The following is a 13954-nucleotide window of genomic DNA, read 5'->3' on the forward strand; positions in this document are numbered from 1 at the left end:
ACACATTTCTGCTATGACAATCATCCCTCTTGTGCACCCCGCAGTGGTGGTTCAGTAATTAGGGAGGTCGACTGCTGAACCCAAGGGTGCGAAATCGAGTTTTTATTAGTAAATAAAGTTATCATTATCATCGTTCTGGCCACGGCGGCCGCTTTTCGACGCAGGTGAAAAACAAGCATGGCGCCCTTGTTCTGTGCGATGTCAGTGCACGTGAAAAGAAAAATTCCGGAGTTTTCCGTTACGCCGCCTCTCATAGCCTCGGTTGCTTTGGGGCTTTAAACCCTACAAACCAAACCATCACAACGTGGTGGTGTCGCCCATGTGCTTTACGTGACAATTTCGAAAGCCATGCATGCAGGCTACCAAAGTATTTACCTGGCAGCAACTTATTCAGGGTTCGTACAGACGCAAAAGGGGCAAATTTAAGGATATTCAAGGAACGTCAAGGCCCAGTTGGAGTATTTTCAAGGACTCAACACAATGCTACACGCAGCAGCTTTCAATATCAGGCACCAATTTTACGTAGGTACAAAATGTTTGGCCACGTCACTGTCAGAGAACATACGCTGGAGTAGCTGGACTGCTTCCGATGATGACCGATCGGAGAAATGCGATGTGACAACCTTCAATGTCCACAGAATCTCTGCTTTCGTCACCAGCTCGTGTGCCTTGCAAGCATCGTCAGCTTTCCCGACTGCGAAGGAGGCAGGGCGGCTGACCTTTGGCTCGTACTTTGCATCCTAACTAAACTACTAAATATTCTCGCACAGAGCTGTTGGCTGCAATCTTCATGACGCCAGCATGCTTAGCACTCTTCATACGGCTGTTTAACGCCGACTCGCCCATGGTGGTTATATCGAAGGTCTTGCTGCAAGGTCTGCATCTTGCGCGGTGCTCACTCGTCGTATCTGGTGCAATCCATTCTTTGTAAGCCTCGTTGTGAAGCCACACGCCTTGAAATTTGCTTTTCCCGGGCATTTGCTTTGTAGTTGGATGCTTCAGCCGCAACAAGTCGGGCGCAGAACCAACGGCAATATGGAATGCCGCCAACCACCATAACAAAGCGGCAAAATCGGATTGGATTGAAACGGCTCAAGTTGGCTTCAGAGCTGAGTGGCTCCAATGTGGCTAACCGTCGCGCAACATTGGCTATATTAGCACCACCGTGATTAGCACAAACTGATTTATTACACTTGAAACGCAGATACGGAAACACGATTTGAAAATACGAATATTTTAACCGCATTTTTCCTGATTTAGGAGTTCAAGGATTTTCAAGGAACAGCAAAAATTCCAGGATTTTCAAGGGCCTTGAAAACGAAATTTTCAAATTCAAGGGTTTTCAAGGACCTGTGCGCACCCTGCTTGAAGTTATTCCAACCCGCTAGACCTGAAATACTGCTCTCGGCTCAGGAACGAAATGGAACTACAACCGCCGTGTTCATCGCTCAAGACACCGTGAACACCGGGTCGGCCTCAGAGTCAGGTAAGCACATGTATGACAGCGGGAAGAAACTGAAATTTACTCGCAACCGCTGTTCACGAGACGTACGACACAAGCTTCTGTCTCGGCTGACAAGTGCCAACGCTTCCCAGGTAAAGCGCGCAACAGTGTGAACTCTCCACGCTCTCTGTGACGCAAGCGGATGCTTACAAGTTACCGTGGCACTCATGAGTCATGTAATTCCAAATCCAAATCCACTTTATTTCCAACCTACAAGTTGGGGGCCCCCAGGGAAAAAGCTGTCACAGACAGCTTGACTGGGCCCTGGGGGCCTACAGGCAGCATCTCGCAGAGGATTTCACAACACAGTCAAAAAATGGATATGTACATGAGATCAAAATCAAAATAATTATACACACATCAGATATCAGAAATGAATATGAACATCGCAGTATTTATTCATTGCCTCATCATAAAATTTGTTAATTCGTGTCTAAATGTGTTAAGCGGGGCAGTAAAGTCATGTGGGCATGTGTCGAGCCCGAGTGGTCAGAGGGACGGTGGTGCACGGAAAAGAAAATAATATATCAAATGTCACAAGTATTACAAACGAGGCATAAGAAGTGATAAATACTTTCAACATGCAATCTTGTCAAGGTTAGCAGTCTGTCTAAACTTCCAGTGGCAAGCGATACAGAGGGGTATACTCGCGCTCAAGAATCAAACTTCCGTCCCAAGTACTGCGAAGTACTGTATAGTAGAGAAAAGTCTGGATCGCACGTCTGGCGATTTTGGGCTAGAAGCACGATGTCTAATTATCAGCTTATTTTTCTAGCACACATGAAAGAACCGAAGAACTTTCATATCGACAATTAATGCTCCGAAGTAGTGCAGTGACCAGGGCTATCGACTACTGTGCCCAAGGATGCGGGGTCGAATTCCGGCATCGACAACTGCTTTTAGATGAAGGCGAAAAATAAGGCGCCCGTGTGCTGTGCGCTGTCAGTGCACGTTAAAACAACCCCAGGTGGTCGAAATTTCCGGAGCCCTCCACTACGGCATCTCTCAAACCCTCAGTCCCTTTGGGATGTTAAGCACCACAAACCAAAACTTACGCCATAGATGAAAAGGTAAGGCATGCTTCTAAATTCCTCAGTCCTGTAGTTGTTTGATGAATTATTCTCGGAAACATTCAAAGGCAACAAAAGGCTGGACGGTAAACCCAATGCAGCGTCGTGCGCAACGCTCCCAACAAAACAGAAAAAGCACTCGCCTGCTGACCTCAGTGGCACGTGACGCGGACGCCGGCGCAGGCAGCCAACGTCATGCCCTTCGCGCTGCTCTGCTCCCGCGACGGCAGACGCGAGGAGAGAGACTATGAGGGAGAAACGATTGGCAAGGGAACAAGCAGAGACCGCCCTGCACCATCCGCACACCCTTCCTTCCGCCAAGTGCCCTTCCCTGCCGCCGTACCCACACAAGAGCAGAATCTGCCGACTGCGGAAGGACACAACATCTGCGATGCGCGGTGGCGCGCGTGACAAAGTAGTGCCTCACCATAAAGGAAAATATCCTAAGCTGTACGCATATGAGCCAGCTTGTCGGCTTGCGAGAAATCGGACACCCCACTAGTAAGTGAGGTATTGAGCGTTTAACCGGTTTTTCACGATACGCCGCACCGCACTAAGGCCGCCATTCATTTATTTACGTATTAAAGGTACCTACAGAGCCCGTGGGGCGTTATTGAAGGGGGGATAACTGTACTACATACTCATAAAATATTTACATCCTGATAGCAAGGCAACAACATACTTCCAAGCGACCACGGTGATACGTCAAACTGCCATGAAACTGACCGCGAGATTCCATACACAACCGCATGAATTCAGAAAGAAAACGCAACGGCGGGAAAATGCTGATCCGCTGTTTTCCTGAGGTCCGGCCACCGCGCCGTGCCGGTAGGTGGTGAAAAAGCCCTTTCAAAGCAGGCGTGCATCGCGGTGATAACAAATTTAACTTTCTTTGTTTCGTTGACGTTGACGACGGCAGAATCGTCATTGACAGTGTCTGACGTAGGGTGCCTCGATGCGCGCATCGAGGCACCTATTGTCTGACGCTTTCCCAGCGCCCGTTATACAGCTTATCAGGGGGCGTATCTCGTTCACTGCGTGATCAATCTTTTTCTTTTTTTTTTTTTTCAGTTGGTTGCTGTTAGTGCTGCCCCCTGCCAAATCGGTGAGCTGTTAATAAAATTCTGTGTCTCTACTGTGTCTGAAGCATAAGAATCAAATGTTGAAAGGACGTTTTCTTTTGGTGACGTAAACAACGTGCGCCTAATATTTGTTGAACTATATGGTATAGCCCTGCAAGACAGCATCCAACAATTGAGCACTCGACTTCGTATTTATCACTAATTGCAAGGATCCAGACACAAGAGAAACCTTAAAACATTACGACACAACTTATTCAGTCAACAGAATTGCTCAACTCTGAACGGATACCACGGACACGCTTATGATCAGCCACGAAGGGTGACCCGTAAGTCGTAGTGGTGTGTACGAATTAGGCAAAGTTATCAGAAAGTTTGCTGTACGAGGGCAGTATGCAATGAGTACAGACCGAGGCCTTTATCTCCATAAAGTGTGATCCATAAGTTTGACTGTTGGGTGTAGGTAACAGGAAACGTCTTGTTTAAAATGTGCAGTAAAGTAACGAGTACAGCCGAAAGGCTTAATCTCTAAAATTCATCGATAATTACGAACCCCAGAAATAGCCGACATACAGTGCTTCAGATAAGACTTTAATGCTGCTTTACAGCTGTAGTTTCAGCGCAGTGAATTTTAAGAAGCAAGAAAAACAAATTTATTTAGCTACAACACTAAGCTTAAGTTGAAGCTTATTTTAGCGGAAACGCAATACGCTGATGTTTGACCCTGTTACAGTATCGATAGTGTAACGTTCCAGCACTGTGCACACTTTATATAACACTGTAATGTTTGCAGCCACCAAGCAACTTCTACCTCCCGGTGTACATTACCGCATGTGCAACAAAAAGGAAAATGCGGACGCGACTGCCAGCCTTCATCGCACTGCGTCACTGATCTCACTCCGAAATCCAAGAGCCTCTGAGCCGGAGAACCCATATTCTACCTTGGCCCCGCGGCTGTGATTCATGAAGGCGAAACCCGAGGTGCATATGTTTACTGTGCGATCTCAGTGCGCGTTAACGGTCGAGATTATCCGAAGTCCTAGCATGAATAACTTTCGTATACTAAAACCCCTCAAAACAGACCAATCTTCAGTATTGCAAACGATAATAGTGAAATCGAAGTTGAAATGATAATGTTCAATCATTTCTTGGTGTATACCCGAAACGCACCGCGGCGAAAATGGTGACAGACTGAGTGAGAGAACAGAGAATCAGGCACCACAGTATAGGACTGCGAAATAATTTCGGACATATAACGGTTCTTCAAAGTTCATTGACATATCGCACAGTACATGAGCGCCCTCGTGGGCTTCGCGTCTGGTATTTGATCGCACATGTTCGTAGGCCGAGTAATCGAAGTCACCCACACACACACAAAAAAAAAAAAAAAGTGCTGCTTGCTGATGACATAGCGAAAAAAAATTGTGGGGGTTTAAGCATTAAGAACTATAACGACAGAGCGAAAGCTGTGAGTGTTGCAACGACAGGCTCTGTAACATCGCCTTTTCAATCCAGGATTATTAATTTTTAATAATAATAATAACAGGTTTACAAAAAAGGAAAAGCGCACTATCTGTGAAATCTGGGAGAGTTGGTGAACGTTCATGATGTAAAAAGTAGCGCGATAAACACAAGGACAGAAAGGGCGCTATTTTTTACATCATGAACTATCTGTCACCCATTCTGTGGACAGCTGCACCACGCCGTAAGGGAAGGGAAAAAGGTGGGAGTGAAAGCGGAGAGGAAGAGGTGCCATAGTGTACGGTACGACCACCTGGGGATCTTTAATGTGCACTGACATCGCACACCGCACGAACACCTCTTTATCGCCGCCGGCGGTCGGGATCCAACCCGCGTACTTCGGCACAGTAGTCGGGCCTCTTAACCACTGCACCACCGCGGCAAGGCATTTTAAGGCGAAGGCCTTTCATGCCTCCGGCGTCCTGTCCGACTACAGATGTCTCTTAAGTGGAGAATGACGAAAGCCTACCCTTCCTCTCCTATGATATGCCTCTCATCGTTTGCATCTTATCGGCGTTCAATTATAGTGTGCTCCGTTTACTTATGTCCGCACATGTACGTATGACATGCAAGATGTCAACAAGAATTTGAAAGATACTTTCACTCAGAGCGCAATCGTTTTCGTAACATATCGAAGGCCTATAAATGTTTGTGTATGCTCGAATTTTTATCCATCCAAAGTGCCATTATTTGCAAAAGGCATGAGTTTTGGTCATGACAGCAGCGCGTAAAAACATATTAAACTGAACAAACACCATTCAGTGGTAATAGTATTAAATTTTCCATGTGGCAAGGGTATTGCTGCGTAGACAATAATCTCACTTGCAGCGAGGTGGATTTAGGGCCGGTATCAAGAAGAAAAAAAAAAAAAAAGGAATTTGTAGTAACGATCGGTCGCCCTCATATATGCCGGCAACTTGCATCGGTGTGGGTCAGTGGATAAATGGCTTAAAAAAATCTAGGAAATTAATGCTTCATGCGGCTTCATAATTTAGCCGCATTCAAGATTGCTCACTCGTTCTGCCCTCATTGGTCATGCATGCCAAATATTGCTTATAATTTTTTTTTTATTGCATTTGAAGGACTATAGTCCTAGCTGCCCCTGTCCGATGACATCGAGAGCGACTCACTGACATCACATAGTATGTTTCACGTGGTGCCGTACGCGGCAGCGATTGACGTTCGCACACCTCGGCAGAACGGCAGCGGAAAAGAAGCGGAGAGAACGCCTACGATGCCCAGCGGTAAGCGAGACGTTTCAAGACTACTCACGTGGTGTGAATGCGAAGGAAGTAACAACTCATCGTGAGTTCTGTTGGGAGGTCCACTGGCCGAACGACATACGTATTTTTGGAGCCAGGGCGAGGACAGAACCAGCGAGGACAGTGCCGTGTTCGGAATTGACACGTTTATTAGCGCCGCTCGCGCCACGAGCACCAAGCGCAGATTTCTTCTTCGACGGGCCTCACTCCATTGAGCGCATGGAGGAAGGAACCTTCCTCCATGATTGAGCGAGAGCCGTGCGAGCAGTGGCGAGTGTACGTCGCAAAAATCGTGGAACTCGACACGTGCGCTGCGAATGCTGGTGACGCGTCATCTTGATGGTGCGGGGGCGTGGTGGCATAACCTCCTTTGACGCCGCTGCCTTCCCTCTCTTGCGCGTAATGAATCTTGAGAAGTTAGCCAACATAGTTGCCAGACGCTGATGCAGCAGGGTACACGATGTTCTTTAGAAACTTAGGATGCCCCAGCGGAAAGCCTACCGGAGTGGACTGCTGAGAGTTTCGCGTCTAGTCGCAACACATGTTACTTTGTTGACAAATTTTGCATTGTACTCCCTGTTCATATAAACAAGACTATCTATCGATAAACCAATGGGGGTTAATTAGATCGGCTAACGGGGGTTGAACTCGGGCACTTTATTTGCAAGACAAGCACGTTACACACTGGTAACGATCGAGGGTTCTTTGGTGCGCGAGTATTAGGTCGACCTAGTAATTGCGTTGTGGTATATGACATAGGGGCGCGTCTTGAAGACATGCACTAATGCTAACTGAAATTATGAGCATGTTCATTAGGATTTGGGAATTACATACGAAGCGGCGTTGAATAAAGAAAATAATGTAGAGACTAAAAAAAGCGGTTGTTTGAATCAATCACATGACAAGCAGGTGGTAGCGATGCGACAAGCAGGGAAGGCGTCGACGAGGTCAAGTATAAGGTCAAGTATAGTTAAATGGCAAAAAAAACTGGGCGAAAAAAAAATGAAAGATGGCTTAGCTCTGCTATGCCTGGATATACAAAAGCAGTGACTACCTCGGGATCAGAAGAAATTAATTTCTCCAATCTTCTGCGCCGTTCGCCAGCAGCTAAACCCTCCTTGGCTTCCATGTCGAGCTCGTCTAAGTTCACCGGCGTTCTACAAGCGGGGACTCCAAAGCACTTTCCACGCGCTGCGACGCCAACGCCAGCGTCATAGCAGGCGTCGCAAAAGGGGAATGCGCCTATGTTCCTGGTACTGCTCGCTCACCCTCTCGCGCGGACTGAGAAAATTGTCAACCGTGAAGAAAAGAGCAGGGGAGAGCTGAAAGGCACCCATTCTGTGAAGAAAAGGAGCAGAGGGAGCTAATAGCCTTGAAGACGGGGAGAAAGGAGTAGGGGACAGCTGCGCGGTCCCCTTCTATTGGTAACCCCTTCGATAGTTTCCGACGCGCACGCGCCAAATATCTGGCACGGACAGATCGGCGTCAGCGCTCGCGATGCTCGCGTCAGGTGCCGCGCGCATGCATAGACCAGGTTCGGCTGACGCGCGCGACGACGTTGACGCGGCAGCGCATGACGCGTGTGTGTTTGGAGTCGGGGAAAGGCGCAGCATCTGTCACTCGCGGAAGGCAAGAAGCGCCGGCCGGCGGCGTTGGAGCGCGCTCGTTTCCGCTTGGTCCTCATAGCTGACGGCAGATGGGTGACGTCACATTCTTGACGTCACCCTAATTAAGTGACAACTATTTTTTAGTCTATTTCTATATATGCTCTTTGGTGTGGCGTTCGAGGAAGCGCCAAATGGAAGACGCCGCACGGTCACAGGGATGGAACGCCCGGCGGGGTCAGCTTCGTATATGCGTGAATCTCCTGGTGACATCACGGCCGATGAAGTCACCATGTGACGTCTATGGACGTCTCGAAACGTCTAACCATTACTATTGGTTAGCGATATTTAACTATGACTTGCACTTTCTGAGTACTAGTTAATATCTGATCAGTGTTAAACACCAGTTAACTAGTAGGTGATGGTTAGTGACAGTTACAATGACCTCCACATCATGGGTTCCCATGGGCATCTGCAACGCGGGCGGAGCTTTTAGTATTGGTTAATGATAGTTAACCATGACTTGTACTTTCTGAGTACTGATTAATGTCTGATTAGTGTTAGTTAAACACCCCTTGACTAACAAGTGAAGGTTAGTGATAGTTACGATGACCTCCAAATGCTTGGGTTCCTATGGGCATCTGCAACGCCGGCGAAGCTTGGCGAGGGGGCTGCGCAGCTGGCCTTGGCTGTGACGTCACTCGATCGTGGCACACCGCATACGGCATACGCGAAGCTCGACTCTGACCCTCGTAGTGAAGCTTTTCGCTTAAAAACGAGGACGAAGGAGCACGCAAGCACAGGACGGGCACTGCGTGTTCCGTCGTTCTCATTTGTTTCGCATTGTTTTTTTCGCCATTCAGCCATGCACAAGTAGCCCATGCAAAAGTCTGGATTCAATTACAGTGTTCCACATGGGTGCAAAGACTTCAGATAGCGTGCAGTAAAAAGCCGAAAGTATAGTGAACTAGACTATGCGAAAGTGACACGTGGCTTGGAGGTCAGAAAGTTTCAGAAGTGCGGAGAACATATGGCCTAAAGAAAATGTAGTCCATGTTGGCAGTCGAGGTTTATTCACAGTACTATTAAAATTAATGGCACCGGTATCCGTGCCCCTCACAATACCCGAATAAAACGCGAGCCGACTCGCTGAGGTTTCTACAAGCCGCCAAAATGCCGCAACTATAGCGCACAGTTAGGGACCGAATGTGCCCCTTTCCGGCTCATTTCCAGAGCCTACTAATGGCCACCTTTTTGGAATGTGGGCTCGAAAACTAACTTTACGCGTTCGTGTGATGGCCAAATGTCAAAGGTCAAGTGGTGGTACACCATAAGTGATGCCATGGCGCCTCAGGCTGACCATGGCTGATACATCGCGTAGTGAAGCTTTCGCCAAAAACCGACAAAGTCGTTTAGCGTCAAAATTATGACGCAGCCGTTTCTTTGCGCAAAGTTCAAGGTGGCGTCACCATTTAACACCCGTCTGCTAGTCGTGCGATAGGGATACGAACCGAAAACTATATGCTTCTCCAATTGTATGCTGTTGACTGTAAGTGCAGGTGTCCATCTATATAAGTGGGGCAGATACTGCGCCTTTCTTTCCCCCAAAAGAAACAGGCAAAAACAATAAACTTCGCTTAATGAAAAGCCGGTGTTAAAGGCGTTATTGCGCCTAATCTTAACGTAAACCTTTAGCTTTCCCCTAACTGTTTTGCTTAAGGTGATTATCTTGCAAAATAGGCTCACCGCCCCATTGTGAACGGATTTTCGGCGAAATTAGACAAAAAACTTGGCAACCCGGCAAATGAACTTCGCCTCGCGGCTGTCATTGCACCCGCCACCGCTTCGGTGGTGGACGGCGGCTGTTGTTGCGGCGCGCGTCATTCTCTCTCTCTTCCTTTTCTTTCTTCTCTATTTTCTCTTCTGTCTGCACGAGGCAGCGGAGGTGGCTCAGGTACAGAGCCAGTAGCAGGCCCGTGCATTTTCTTTTCCTTCTTCCTACAGCCACAACAACAAAACCACTGCGCTACAGAAAAAACGTCCATTTCGGAGCCCTCCACGACGGCACCTTTCTCTGTCCCTAATTCCTTCATCAGTTACCTCTCATCGCGTGGCTGACGTGCCCGCAAAGTAGTAGTGAGACAGTCACTTTCCTCAAACCCATTTTTTAGAGCAAATAGGGTGCCCTCATTAGAAAGCCAGCCCTTGCCAATGCCGGTGCTGACATGACCGCAACCATTATCGGGACATTACTCTTAACTTCCAAACAATAGGGGCAAAACATTCGCAGTAGCATTAGCTCTGCTATGCCAGGATACACGTAGCGTGAGCTTGGTGTATCTTCGCTTGTCCCGGCTTTTGCTTGGTTTAACTTAGCTTATCGGCTTTTCATGGTTTACCTTGGCCTATCAAGGCTTTCACTACCCCGTCGGCTTGCCAAGACAGACAGTGTGTCTCTCCGCATTTATACGCACGGCGCAATCTCCGCGGGAAAACCATGAGGCTCCAAGCGGCCAGCTGCGGACGCTAAAATCAGGCAATGCGCATGCGCAAATGAATACTCACAAAAGTCGACCGCGCTATGCGCTGGAGTCTCCTACAGTCGCACCTGGCGCCTAAGGTACGCACTAATCAGGAATATCGATTGCACAAATTTCGCTATGCAAACTCTACGTTATAATATCCCTCAGTTATTAAACATGAACCTAAATAATAACATTGACATCTTCGAGTTGAGCCTGAAACGCCTTAAGATACCTTTTTGAAGTGTGCTAACTTAAAATGACCCTAACGACACAATGAGTGACGGTTTTCAACCATTTCAATTCAATTTTAAGCATGCCTGACCGCAATGTAACCACCTGTTTGTTAAGCTAGTTTTTATTTCACCGAAAAACTACAGTGCTCATTAAATTTCCCTTTTATATCATGTTTTTTAGTGTCATTAACTTGTTTTCTGTATTATCACTTTGAGAGCTGTCATTTTATGTATAGATGAGTAGAATTTTCATTTTTTGTTATTTTCTTTGTGCCTATGCATCGTACTTCCTGCGTTATTTTTGTCATCATTAGAAAGTGTCTGATATGTTATGCCCACACACTTTTGTGCTTTTTATTAAGTTGTGGCTGGGTATTGTGGCTGGAGATGCATCAAATTTCCTGCGTAATTTCTGTCACATTAGAAAGTATCTTTGACATTTTATGCCCACACATTTTTGTGCTGTTTATTAGGTTGTGGCTGAGTATTTCGTACAGCTTGGCACGCTGCTGTTTGTAGCGGATGAGGTCAAGTCAAGCTGCGAAAAGCGGCTTTTTACCTCGTCTCCACCATGTTCACTGGAAATAAATATTTTTGTCTTTTTTTTTTAACCCAAGTGGGAGTTACAGCACTGCTAAGACTTAACAGCTGTGCTAAAACTCTCATTGCGGTAAGCACCTGTCATCGAGCAACGATGCACGGGGCATAGCCCAGACTCACTTTTTATCGATGTTGTATAGTTCCCCGCACTAGCACTATCGTCGGCCGCCTTGATAAGGCAAATATATATATATATATATATATATATATATATATATATATATATATATATATATATATATATATATATATATATATATATATATAGCATAAGTAAATAGACGGACTTGGTTGCCAGAGGTTAAATACAAGTGAAAAATTGCTTCATACTGTTTCCAAGTTTATTTGTAGTCGACGTTTCGGCAGGAGCCCTGCCTTTCTCAAGACTCAGTCTCAAGTCTTGAGAAAGGCAGGGCTCCTGCCGAAACGTCGACTACAAATAAACTTGGAAACAGTATGAAGCAATTTTTCACTTGTATATATATATATATATATATATATATATATATATATATATATATATATATATATATATATATATATATATATATATATATATATATATATATATATATATATATATATATATTGTGGGAAGGCACATATCACCGCTCCTTCCCCTCTTGGCTACGACGCGGCGGCGAGGGTGAGGCGCGGCCTCTCCTCTTCACATCACGTGACAGCCTCCTTCCCCCTATCTCCCTCGACTGCTGTGGCGAGAGAGGCATGCGCTGTCTGTGGGTGTGGTGGTGTGCCACCTGGACAGAACGGACCGGACGGGCCAGCTGAGCGGACGCGTCCGGAAAAGAGGGACTGGCATCAGGTGAACTGAATTGGTTGATCGCGCGTGCGCGGCCGAGGAAAACCATTAAACCGGTTTACCCTTTGGTCCTCGGTGTTCGTGTTGTTCTTGGAGGCCACCACTGTGGTCTGAGCTAGCGGGGCGTTGTTTGCTCTGAGAGCGGAGCCGCAGCACCGTAGAGAATCCCACATTTTGGCGCCCCACGTTGGGCGCCATTTTGTGGGGATTCTCACGGGGCTGCGGCTCCGCTCTGAGAACCGAGGCCACACCGATAGCTCTGACCACAGCGGTGGCCGTGAAGAACGTTACACCGAGGCAAACATAGCCAGCGGGCCAAGTTGTTTATTGGGAACGCCCAATGTTCTTCCTCGGTTTCATATAACAGCATCCGCGCGCTACGGCGTCGCGGCGTTGTCTCTCTGGGTGACGCTGCTGTCCGCCAAGATGAGAGGGGAGGGGGAAGGAGGGGCAGTTCTCTCACCGCCGCACTCTCCGCCACAGCACCGGAGGAAGGAGGCCAGAAGGGGAAAGATGAGGGCTCCCCGAGAGAGAGAGAGAGGGTGTTCGCCGCGTCGTGCGGGCGAGGGAAATGATGAATTCCCACAATATATATAACAGGCCTATGGGCATTACAACTATTACAGTAGCATAAAACTTCGGAACGCAGCAGAATTAAAATATCCCTCTAAGGATGTCTTCGGCCAATGGCGTATGCCCATTCTCAACACGATAAGGGAATTAACACAGGCGTCATAAAAAAAAAAGGTAGATGTCATTGGTTGACGTCTACCGTCATGCCGCGGCATTTTTGAGTTATAACCGCTTGTCTCTCTGTTAGAGCCTGCGTTTACCTGATTCCGACTTTCCTGACTCCGAAACCAATGTCAACTCGACACGCGTCGCCTTTAGGTAAACGCATATTGCCAGCGCAGAAAAGACAAGGGCGAGAAGTACCTTTCAGAAGCAAGCCACTCCCCCTCTCCCCCAGCGCGCACACACAGACACTTCCTAACACAACAGCGGGCAAGGGCAAGAAGTCGTCTTATTGGTCGGCATAAATGTATAAACGCCAGCCACACTAATGATGGCCTCCTTGTATGCAGTTCCGTTTCGAATAAGCGCTAAGAGCTTCAAGTAACGTAGGTTGCTGCAGCGCAGACCATTCGTCAAAGATAAATATGCCGCCGATTTCTCACCTCCACCTGTCACACGACTAGCTCTGCATCGCACGATATCCCTTCGAAGGTGAAGCATGCCCAAATGCACTCATCCGCCACCAGCCCAACTTAAAGAACTAAAGCTGCGAAAAGCGCTCCACAGTTGCGAAACTTCCTCAAGTCCATCGGCCGGCACACTTTTTAGAGACGCTTCAGATACAATAAGGGACAGAGCTACCGCAAGGGGATCACTCTTAGAAAAAAGGTTAGTAAGAAGCTAGTAAGTGCAACAGCTACTACGAATAAGTTTTACTACCTTTTTTCAGCCCTTGAACTAACAACATTCTGAGGCAGTAACGGCTTCCATTACTAACCAGTGAGGTTCTGTTAGTAGTTTTGTAAAGTTAAATGCTAAATGTCTGGGCAACTTTACCATAGTATCTTGCTAGCTTAATTTTACTAAGATTTCCAGAAAAAAAAAGTTTTGGCTGTTCTTGAAAGTTTCCTTGCCACTCCAAGATTAAAACGTGTTACGGAATTAACGAGATACATTATTTTCGATTATTTGATGGCGCTTTTGCTCACTAAGGGCTCTGC

The 13954-nt window shown here is 47.1% G+C and overlaps 1 protein-coding gene across 5 annotated transcripts in view; it reads right to left on the reverse strand.

Annotated features, from left to right (window-relative positions):
- egg (SET domain bifurcated histone lysine methyltransferase eggless) overlaps positions 1-13954 on the reverse strand; it is a 159562-nt gene that overhangs the window by 99514 nt on the left and 46094 nt on the right. Inside the window, exon 1 of one of the 5 annotated variants that reach the window (XM_084601776.1) lies at positions 2726-2875. The exons of the other annotated variants lie outside the window; for them this stretch is intronic. The gene's annotated coding sequence lies outside the window, so the exon portion shown is untranslated. Of the gene's footprint in view, positions 1-2725; positions 2876-13954 lie in introns of those variants that run through there. 5 annotated transcript variants of the gene reach the window in all.

The sequence above is a fragment of the Amblyomma maculatum genome, chromosome 4 (assembly GCF_055883805.1).
Source record: "Amblyomma maculatum isolate TAMU_Amacu chromosome 4, ASM5588380v1, whole genome shotgun sequence".
Taxonomy (NCBI): domain Eukaryota; kingdom Metazoa; phylum Arthropoda; class Arachnida; order Ixodida; family Ixodidae; genus Amblyomma; species Amblyomma maculatum.